An 11011-nucleotide genomic window follows, 5' to 3' on the forward strand; every position below is an offset into this window, starting at 1 on the left:
AAACTTGGAGTGTGGTTACATGACTTCCTGAAAGATAGGAGTCAGGCAGTAGTGGTTAATGGAGCCACCTCTATGAACACACAAATAGTGAGCGACGTTCCACAGGGCACTGTCTTGGGACCACTGCTTTTTATAGTGGCCCTCTCAGATATGCTCTCAAATTCCCGGATAGCCACTCAGGCCAGCTATGCAGACGATACGAAAGTCTCGCAGAAAATACAGAACCCCAGCGATGTTGCACACCTGCAGCAGGAGTTGGACTCAATCTACAGATGGGCTGAGGATAATAATATGCAGTTTAATGCTGAAAAATTCCAGGCCCTGCACTACCAGCATCCAAAACTGAATATTAAACTTACAGGATACACCAGTCCACAGGGAATTTCAATCCCAGAGCCTAAGTCTGTGAGGGACCTGAGTATCGACATGAGTGATGATACCTCTTTCCAAGTGCACATTACCAGGATGGCAACAAAGCGCAGACGACTGACTGGGTGGATCCTGAGAACATTCAGAACCAGAGATAAGGAAACTATGATGGTCCTCTGGTGGACATTCGTCCTCAGCCGCCTGGATTACTGCTCATAGCTGTGGTCACCCACCTGTGTAAAATTAACAGCGGACCTTGAAGCAATCCAGAGAAAATTCACAAAGAAGATCGTCTCTTTGCAACAGCTCAGCTACTGGGAAAGGTTGAAACAGCTAAGACTCTACTCCCTGGAGAGAAGACAGGAGAGGTATGCAGTAATATATGTCTGGATGATCCTGGAAAGAATTGTGCCAAATTTTGGCATTGTAAGCTACACCAATGCTAGAACGGGACGACACTGCATAGTGCCAAATATCCCAACAATGCCATCACACTTCAGGACTAGCTTCTGCAACAGCCTGGGGTTCAAGGGCCCACAGCTTTTAAATATTCTCCCAAAGAGTATGAGGAACTTGCACAAAGTAGATGTAGCAGTTTTTAAATAAAAGCTGGACATCTTCCTGTCGAGAGTCCCAGATGAACCTACCTCACGGCAAGAGGTGCAAATGAGAGTAGCTATATCAAACTCCATTCTTCACCAAGCGCCACATATAAGACGAGGTTCTTCGCAATAACAGTGTAGCACAAAACGACGGTGCATTATCATGGCCGCAACTCTGAGCTGAAACTAGAGAAAATATAATATATATATATATATATATATATATATATATATATATATATATATATATATATATATATATATATATATATATATATATATATACATATATATACATACATATATAAACATACATATATACATATATATATATACATACATATATACATACATATATATACATAGATACATACATATATATATTCATACATATATATATATATACATATATATATATATACATATATATATACATATATATATATACATATATATACATATATATATACATACAAATATATATATATACATACATATATATAGATACATACATACATATATATATATACATACATACATATATACATACATTCATACATATACATACATACACACATATACATGCATATATACATACATATATATATATACATATACATACATATATACACATATATACATACATATATATATATATACATACAAATAGATATATATACATACATATATATATATACATACATATATATATATACATACATATATATATATATATATACATACATATATATACATATATATATTATACATACATATATATACATATATACATACATATATATATACATACATTTATTTATACATATACATCATCATCATCATCATCGTTTAACGTCCGTTTTCCGCGCTAGCACGGGTTGGACGGTTTCGACCGGGGTCTGGGGAGCTCGGGACTGCCCCAGGCTCCAGTCTAGTCTGGCAGTGTTTCTACAGCTGGATGCCCTTCCTAACGCCAACCACTCCGCGAGTTTAGTGGGTGTTTTTTACGTGCCACCTGCACAGGTGCCAGAGGGGTCTGGCATCGGCCACGTTCGGATGGTGCTTTTTTTATGGGGGGGTGCAGAAATATAGGGGAGAACCAGTGGGAGGGGTGGTTCAGAGGACAGGTACTAGGCAAGTAGAACGTAGGATATCGAGAGAGGGGTAATGCATGGTGAAATAGCGTATTGAAGAGGGTGGGTTCAAAGAGTAGACACCTATAATGGTGGTGGGGGGGAGCAGAAATATAGGGGAGCACCAGTGGGAGGGGTGGTTCAGAGGACAGGTTCTAGGCAAGTAGAACGTAGGATATCGAGAGAGGGGTAATGCATGGTGAAATAGCGTATTGAAGAGGGTGGGTTCAAAGAGTAGACACCTATAATGGTGGTGGGGGGGTGCAGAAGTATAGGGGAGCACCAGTGGGGGGGTGGGTCAGAGGACAGGTTCTAGGCAATTAGAACGTAGGATCTCGAGAGAGGGGTAATGCATGGTGAAATAGCGTATTGAAGAGGGGGGGTTCAAAGAGTAGACACCTATAATGGTGGTGGGGCGGTGCAGAAGTATAGGGGAGCACCAGTGGGAGGGGTGGTTCAGAGGACATGTTCTAGGCAAGTAGAACGTAGCATATCGAGAGAGGGGTAATGCATGGTGAAATAGCGTATTGAAGAGGGTGGGTTCAAAGAGTAGACACCTATAATGGTGGTGGGGGGGTGCAGAAATATAGGGGAGCACCAGTGGGGGGGTGGGTCAGAGGACAGGTTCTAGGCAATTAGAACGTAGGATATCGAGAGAGGGGTAATGCATGGTGAAATAGCGTATTGAAGAGGGGGGTTCAAAGAGTAGACACCTATAATGGTGGTGGGGAGGGGTGCAGAAATATAGGGGAGCACCAGTGGGAGGGGTGGTTCAGAGGACAGGTTCTAGGCAAGTAGAACGTAGGATATCGAGAGAGGGGTAATGCATGGTGAAATAGCGTATTGAAGAGGGTGGTTCAAAGAGTAGACACCTATAATGGTGGTGGTGGGGTTCAGAAATATAGGGGAGCACCAGTGGGAGGGGTGGTTCAGAGGACAGGTTCTAGGCAAGTAGAACGTAGGATATCGAGAGAGGGGTAATGCATGGTGAAATAGCGTATTGAAGAGGGAGGTTCAAAGAGTAGACACCTATAATGGTGGTGGGGAGGTGCAGAAATATAGGGGAGCACCAGTGGGAGGGGTGGTTCAGAGGACAGGTTCTAGGCAAGTAGAACGTAGGATATCGAGAGAGGGGTAATGCATGGTGAAATAGCGTATTGAAGAGGGGGGTTCAAAGAGTAGACACCTATAATGGTGGTGGGGAGGGTGCAGAAATATAGGGGAGCACCAGTGGGAGGGGTGGTTCAGAGGACAGGTTCTAGGCAAGTAGAACGTAGGATATCGAGAGAGGGGTAATGCATGGTGAAATAGCGTATTGAAGAGGGGGGTTCAAAGAGTAGACACCTATAATGGTGGTGGGGGGGTGCAGAAATATAGGGGAGCACCAGTGGGAGGGGTGGTTCAGAGGACATGTTCTAGGCAAGTAGAACGTAGGATATCGAGAGAGGGGTAATGCATGGTGAAATAGCGTATTGAAGAGGGGGGTTCAAAGAGTAGACACCTATAATGGTGGTGGGGGGGGTGCAGAAATATAGGGGAGCACCAGTGGGGGGGTGGTTCAGAGGACAGGTTCTAGGCAATTAGAACGTAGGATATCGAGAGAGGGGTAATGCATGGTGAAATAGCGTATTGAAGAGGGGGGTTCAAAGAGTAGACACCTATAATGGTTGTGGGGAGGGGTGCAGAAATATAGGGGAGCACCAGTGGGAGGGGTGGTTCAGAGGACAGGTTCTAGGCAAGTAGAACGTAGGATATCGAGAGAGGGGTAATGCATGGTGAAATAGCGTATTGAAGAGGGGGGTTCAAAGTGTAGACACCTATAATGGTGGTGGGGGGGTGCAGAAATATAGGGGAGCACCAGTGGGAGGGGTGGTTCAGAGGACAGGTTCTAGGCAAGTAGAACGTAGGATATCGAGAGAGGGGTAATGCATGGTGAAATAGCGTATTGAAGAGGGGGGTTCAAAGAGTAGACACCTATAATGGTGGTGGGGAGGTGCAGAAATATAGGGGAGCACCAGTGGGAGGGGTGGTTCAGAGGACAGGTTCTAGGCAAGTAGAACGTAGGATATCGAGAGAGGGGTAATGCATGGTGAAATAGCGTATTGAAGAGGGGGGTTCAAAGAGTAGACACCTATAATGGTGGTGGGGGGGGTGCAGAAATATAGGGGAGCACCAGTGGGAGGGGTGTGTTCAGAGGACAGGTTCTAGCAAGTAGAACGTAGGATATCGAGAGAGGGGGTAATGCATGGTGAAATAGCGTATTGAAGAGGGCGGTTCAAAGAGTAGACACATATAATGGTGGTGGTGGGGGGGGTGCAGAAATATAGGGGAGCACCAGTGGGAGGGGTGGTTCAGAGGACAGGTTCTACGCAAGTAGAACGTAGGATATCGAGAGAGGGGTAATGCATGGTGAAATAGCGTATTGAAGAGGGGGGTTCAAAGAGTAGACACCTATAATGGTGGTGGGGAGGGGCAGAAATATAGGGGAGCACCAGTGGGAGGGGTGTTCAGAGGACAGGTTCTAGGCAAGTAGAACGTAGTAGGATATCGAGAGAGGGGTAATGCATGGTGAAATAGCGATTGAAGAGGGGTGTTCAAATAGTAGACACCTATAATGGTGGTGGGGGGGTGCAGAAATATAGGGGAGCACCAGTGGGAGGGGTGTTTCAGAGGACAGGTTCTAGGCATGTAGAACGTAGGATATCGAGAGAGGGGTAATGTATGGTGAAATAGCGTATTGAAGAGGGGGGTTCAAAGTGTAGACACCTATAATGGTGGTGGGGGGGGGTGCAGAAATATAGGGGAGCACCAGTGGGAGGGGTGGTTCAGAGGACAGGTTCTAGGCAAGTAGAACGTAGGATATCGAGAGAGGGGTAATGCATGGTGAAATAGCGTATTGAAGAGGGAGGTTCAAAAAGTAGACACCTATAATGGTGGTGGGGAGGTGCAGAAATATAGGGGAGCACCAGTGGGAGGGGTGGTTCAGAGGACAGGTTCTAGGCAAGTAGAACGTAGGATATCGAGAGGGGTAATGCATGGTGAAATAGCGTATTGAAGAGGGGGGTTCAAAGTGTAGACACCTATAATGGTGGTGGGGGGGGTACAGAAATATAGGGGAGCACCAGTGGGAGGGGTGGTTCAGAGGACAGGTTCTAGGCAAGTAGAACGTAGGATATCGAGAGAGGGGTAATGCATGGTGAAATAGCGTATTGAAGAGGGGGGTTCAAAGAGTAGACACCTATAATGGTGGTGGGGGGAGTGCAGAAATATAGTGTAGCACCAGTGGGAGGGGTGGTTCAGAGGACAGGTTCGAGGCAAGTAGAATGTAGGATATCGAGAGAGGGGTAATGCATGGTGAAATAGCGTATTGAAGAGGGGGGTTCAAAGAGGAGACACCTATAATGGTGGTGGGGGGGTGCAGAAATATAGGGGAGCACCAGTGGGAGGGGTGGTTCAGAGGACAGTTTCTAGGCAAGTAGAATGTAGGATATCGAGAGAGGGGTAATGCATGGAGAAATAGCATATTGAAGAGGGGGGTTCAAAGAGTAGACACCTATAATGGTGGTGGGGGGGTGCAGAAATATAGGGGAGCACCAGTGGGAGGGGTGGTTCAGAGGACAGGTTCTAGGCAAGTAGAACGTAGGATATCGAGAGAGGGGTAAAGCATGGTGAAATAGCGTATTGAAGAGAGGGGTTCAAAGAGTAGACACCTATAATGGTGGTGGGGGCGTGCAGAAATATAGGGGAGCACCAGTGGGAGGGGTGGTTCAGAGGACAGGTTCTAGGCCAGTAGAACGTAGGATATCGAGAGAGGGGTAATGTATGGTGAAATAGCGTATTGAAGAGGGGTGTTCAAAGAGTAGACACCTATAATGGTGGTGGGGGGGTGCAGAAATATAGGGGAGCACCAGTGGGAGGGGTGGTTCAGAGGACAGGTTCTAGGCAAGTAGAACGTAGGATATCGAGAGAAGGGTAATGCATGGTGAAATAGCGTATTGAAGAGGGGGTTCAAAGAGTAGACACCTATAATGGTGATGGGGGGGTGCAGAAACATAGGGGAGCACCAGTGTGAGGGGTGGTTCAGAGGACAGGTTCTAGGCAAGTAGAACGTAGGATATCGAGAGAGGGGTAATGCATGGTGAAATAGCGTTTTCAAGAGGGGTGTTCAAAGAGTAGACACCTATAATGGTGGTGGGGGGGGTGCAGAAATATAGGGGAGCACCAGTGGGAGGGGTGGTTCAGAGGACAGGTTCTAGGCAAGTAGAACGTAGGATATCGAGAGAGGGGTAATGCATGGTGAAATAGCGTATTGAAGAGGGGGGTTCAAAGAGTAGACACCTATAATGGTGGTGGGGAGGGGTGCAGAAATATAGGGGAGACCCAGTGGGAGGGGTGGTTCAAAGGACAGGTTCTAGGCAAGTAGAACGTAGGATATCGAGAGAGGGGTAATGCATGGTGAAATAGCGTATTGAAGAGGGGGGTTCAAAGAGTAGACACCTATAATGGTGGTGGGGGGTGCAGAAATATAGGGGAGCACCAGTGGGAGGGGGTGGTTCAGAGGACAGGTTCTAGGCAAGTAGAACGTAGGATATCGAGAGAGGGGTAATGCATGGTGAAATAGCGTATTGAAGAGGGGGGTTCAAAGAGAGACACCTATAATGGTGGTGGGGGGTGCAGCAGAAATATAGGGGAGCACCAGTGGGAGGGGTGGTTCAGAGGACAGGTTCTAGGCAAGTAGAACGTAGGATATCGAGAGAGGGGTAATGCACGGTGAAATAGCGTATTGAAGAGGGGGGTTCAAAGAGTAGACACCTATAATGGTGGTGGGGAGGGGTGCAGAAATATAGGGGAGCACCAGTGGGAGGGGTGGTTCAGAGGACAGGTTCTAGGCAAGTAGAACGTAGGATATCGAGAGAGAGGGGTAATGCATGGTGAAATAGCGTATTGAAAAGGGGGGTTCAAAGAGTAGACACCTATAATGGTGGGGGGGGTGCAGAAATATAGGGGAGCACCAGTGGGAGGGGTGGTTCAGAGGACAGGTTCTAGGCAAGTAGAAAGTAGAACGTAGGATATCGAGAGAGGGGTAATGCATGGTGAAATAGCATATTGAAGAGGGGGGTTCAAAGAGTAGACACCTATAATGGTGGTGGGGGGTGCAGAAATATAGGGGAGCACCAGTGGGAGGGGTGGTTCAGAGGACAGGTTCTAGGCAAGTAGAACGTAGGATATCGAGAGAGGGATAATGTATGGTGAAATAGCATATTGAAGAGGGGGGTTCAAACAGTAGACACCTATAATGGTGGTGGTGGGGGGTGCAGAAATATAGGGGAGCACCAGTGGGAGGGGTGGTTCAGAGGACAGGTTCTAGGCCAGTAGAACGTAGGATATCGAGAGAGGGGTAATGTATGGTGAAATAGCGTATTGAAGAGGGGTGTTCAAAGAGTAGACACCTATAATGGTGGTGGGGGGGTGCAGAAATATAGGGGAGCACCAGTGGGAGGGGTGGTTCAGAGGACAGGTTCTAGGCAAGTAGAACGTAGGTAGGATATCGAGAGAAGGGTAATGCATGGTGAAATAGCGTATTGAAGAGGGGGTTCAAAGAGTAGACACCTATAATGGTGGTGGGGGGGGTGCAGAAACATAGGGGAGCACCAGTGTGAGGGGTGGTTCAGAGGACAGGTTCTAGGCAAGTAGAACGTAGGATATCGAGAGAGGGGTAATGCATGGTGAAATAGCGTATTCAAGAGGGGTGTTCAAAGAGTAGACACCTATAATGGTGGTGGGGGGTGCAGAAATATAGGGGAGCACCAGTGGGAGGGGTGGTTCAGAGGACAGGTTCTAGGCAAGTAGAACGTAGGATATCGAGAGAGGGGTAATGCATGGTGAAATAGCGTATTGAAGAGGGGGGTTCAAAGAGTAGACACCTATAATGGTGGTGGGGAGGGGTGCAGAAATATAGGGGAGACCCAGTGGGAGGGGTGGTTCAGAGGACAGGTTCTAGGCAAGTAGAACGTAGGATATCGAGAGAGGGGTAATGCATGGTGAAATAGCGTATTGAAGAGGGGGGTTCAAAGAGTAGACACCTATAATGGTGGTGGGGGGGGTGCAGAAATATAGGGGAGCACCAGTGGGAGGGGTGGTTCAGAGGACAGGTTCTAGGCAAGTAGAACGTAGGATATCGAGAGAGGGGTAATGCATGGTGTGAAATAGCGTATTGAAGAGGGGGTTCAAAGAGTAGACACCTATAATGGTGGTGGGGAGGTGCAGAAATATAGGGGAGCACCAGTGGGAGGGGTGGTTCAGAGGACAGGTTCTAGGCAAGTAGAACGTAGGATATCGAGAGAGGGGTAATGCACGGTGAAATAGCGTATTGAAGAGGGGGGTTCAAAGAGTAGACACCTATAATGGTGGTGGGGAGGGGTGCAGAAATATAGGGGAGCACCAGTGGGAGGGGTGGTTCAGAGGACAGGTTCTAGGCAAGTAGAACGTAGGATATCGAGAGAGGGGTAATGCATGGTGAAATAGCGTATTGAAAAGGGGGGTTCAAAGAGTAGACACCTATAATGGTGGTGGGGGGTGGCAGAAATATAGGGGAGCACCAGTGGGAGGGGTGGTTCAGAGGACAGGTTCTAGGCAAGTAGAACGTAGGATATCGAGAGAGGGGTAATGCATGGTGAAATAGCATATTGAAGAGGGGGTTCAAAGAGTAGACACCTATAATGGTGGTGGGGGGGGTGCAGAAATATAGGGGAGCACCAGTGGGAGGGGTGGTTCAGAGGACAGGTTCTAGGCAAGTAGAACGTAGGATATCGAGAGAGGGATAATGTATGGTGAAATAGCATATTGAAGAGGGGGGTTCAAACAGTAGACACCTATAATGGTGGTGGTGGGGGGTGCAGAAATATAGGGGAGCACCAGTGGGAGGGGTGGTTCAGAGGACAGGTTCTAGGCAAGTAGAACGTAGGATATCGAGAGAGGGGTAATGCATGGTGAAATAGCATATTGAAGAGGGGGGTTCAAAGAGTAGACACCTATAATGGTGGTGGGGGGGTGCAGAAATAAAGGGGAGCACCAGTGGGAGGGGTGGTTCAGAGGACAGGTTCTAGGCAAGTAGAACGTAGGATCGAGAGAGGGGTAATGCATGGTGAAATAGCGTATTGAAGAGGGGGGTTCAAAGAGTAGACACCTATAATGGTGGGGGGGGTGCAGAAATATAGGGGAGCACCAGTGGGAGGGGTGGTTCAGAGGACAGGTTCTAGGCAAGTAGAACGTAGTAGGATATCGAGAGAGGTGTAATGTACGCTGAAATAGCGTATTGAAGAGGGGGGTTCAAAGAGTAGACACCTATAATGGTGGTGGGGGGGTCCAGAAATATAGGGGAGCACCAGTGGGGTGGGTGGTTCAGAGGACAGGTTCTAGGCAAGTAGAACGTAGGATATCGAGAGAGGGGTAATGCATGGTGAAATAGCGTATTGAAGAGGGGGGTTCAAAGAGTAGACACCTATAATGGTGGTGGGGGGGTGCAGAAATATAGGGGTGCACCAGTGGGAGGGTTGGTTCAGAGGACAGGTTCTAGGCAAGTAGAACATAGGATATCGAGAGAGGGGTAATGCATGGTGAAATAGGGTATTGAAGAGGGGGGTTCAAAGAGTAGACACCTATAATGGTGGTGGGGGGGTGCAGAAATATAGGGGAGCACCAGTGGGGGGGTGGTTCAGAGGACAGGTTCTAGGCAAGTAGAACGTAGGATATCGAGAGAGGGGTAATGCATGGTGAAATAGCGTATTGAAGAGGGGGGTCAAAGAGTAGACACCTATAATGGTGGTGGGGGGGTGCAGAAATATAGGGGAGCACCAGTGGGAGGGGTGGTTCAGAGGACAGTTTCTAGGCAAGTAGAACGTAGGATATCGAGAGAGGGGTAGGGTATGCATGGTGAAATAGCGTATTGAAGAGGGGGTTTCAAAGAGTAGACACCTATAATGGTGGTGGGGGGGGGTGCAGAAATATAGGGGAGCACCATTGGGAGGGGTGGTTCAGAGGACAGGTTCTAGGCAAGTAGAACGTAGGATATCGAGAGAGAGGGGTAATGCATGGTGAAATAGCGTATTGAAGAGGGGGGGTTCAAAGAGTAGACACCTATAATGGTGGTGGTGGGGGGGTGCAGAAATATAGGTGAGCACCAGTGGGGGGGTGGTTCAGAGGACAGGTTCTAGGCAAGTAGAACGTAGGATATCGAGAGAGGGGTAATGCATGGTGAAATAGCGTATTGAAGAGGGGCGTTCAAAGAGTAGACACCTATAATGGTGGTGGGGGGGTGCAGAAATATAGGGGAGCACCAGTGGGAGGGGTGGTTCAGAGGACAGGTTCTAGGCAAGTAGAACATAGGATATCGAGAGAGGGGTAATGCATGGTGAAATAGCGTATTGAAGAGGGGGTTTCAAAGAGTAGACACCTATAATGGTGGGGGGGGGAGCAGAAATATAGGGGAGCACCATTGGGAGGGGTGGTTCAGAGGACAGGTTCTAGGCAAGTAGAACGTAGGATATCGAGAGAGGGGTAATGCATGGTGAAATAGCGTATTGAAGAGGGGGGTTCAAAGAGTAGACACCTATAATGGTGGTGGGGGGGTGCAGAAATATAGGTGAGCACCAGTGGGGGGGTGGTTCAGAGGAGAGGTTCTAGGCAAGTAGAACGTAGGATATCGAGAGAGGGGTAATGCATGGTGAAATAGGGTATGGAAGAGGGGGGTTCAAAGAGTAGACACCTATAATGGTGGTGGGGGGTGCAGAAATATAGGGGAGCACCAGTGGGAGGGGTGGTTCAGAGGACAGGTTCTAGGCAAGTAGAACATAGGATATCGAGAGAGGGGTAATGCATGGTGAAATAGCATATTGAAGAGGGGGTTTC

The sequence above is a fragment of the Octopus sinensis genome, linkage group LG18, assembly GCF_006345805.1.
Source record: "Octopus sinensis linkage group LG18, ASM634580v1, whole genome shotgun sequence".
In the NCBI taxonomy this organism is placed as follows: Eukaryota; Metazoa; Mollusca; class Cephalopoda; order Octopoda; family Octopodidae; genus Octopus; species Octopus sinensis.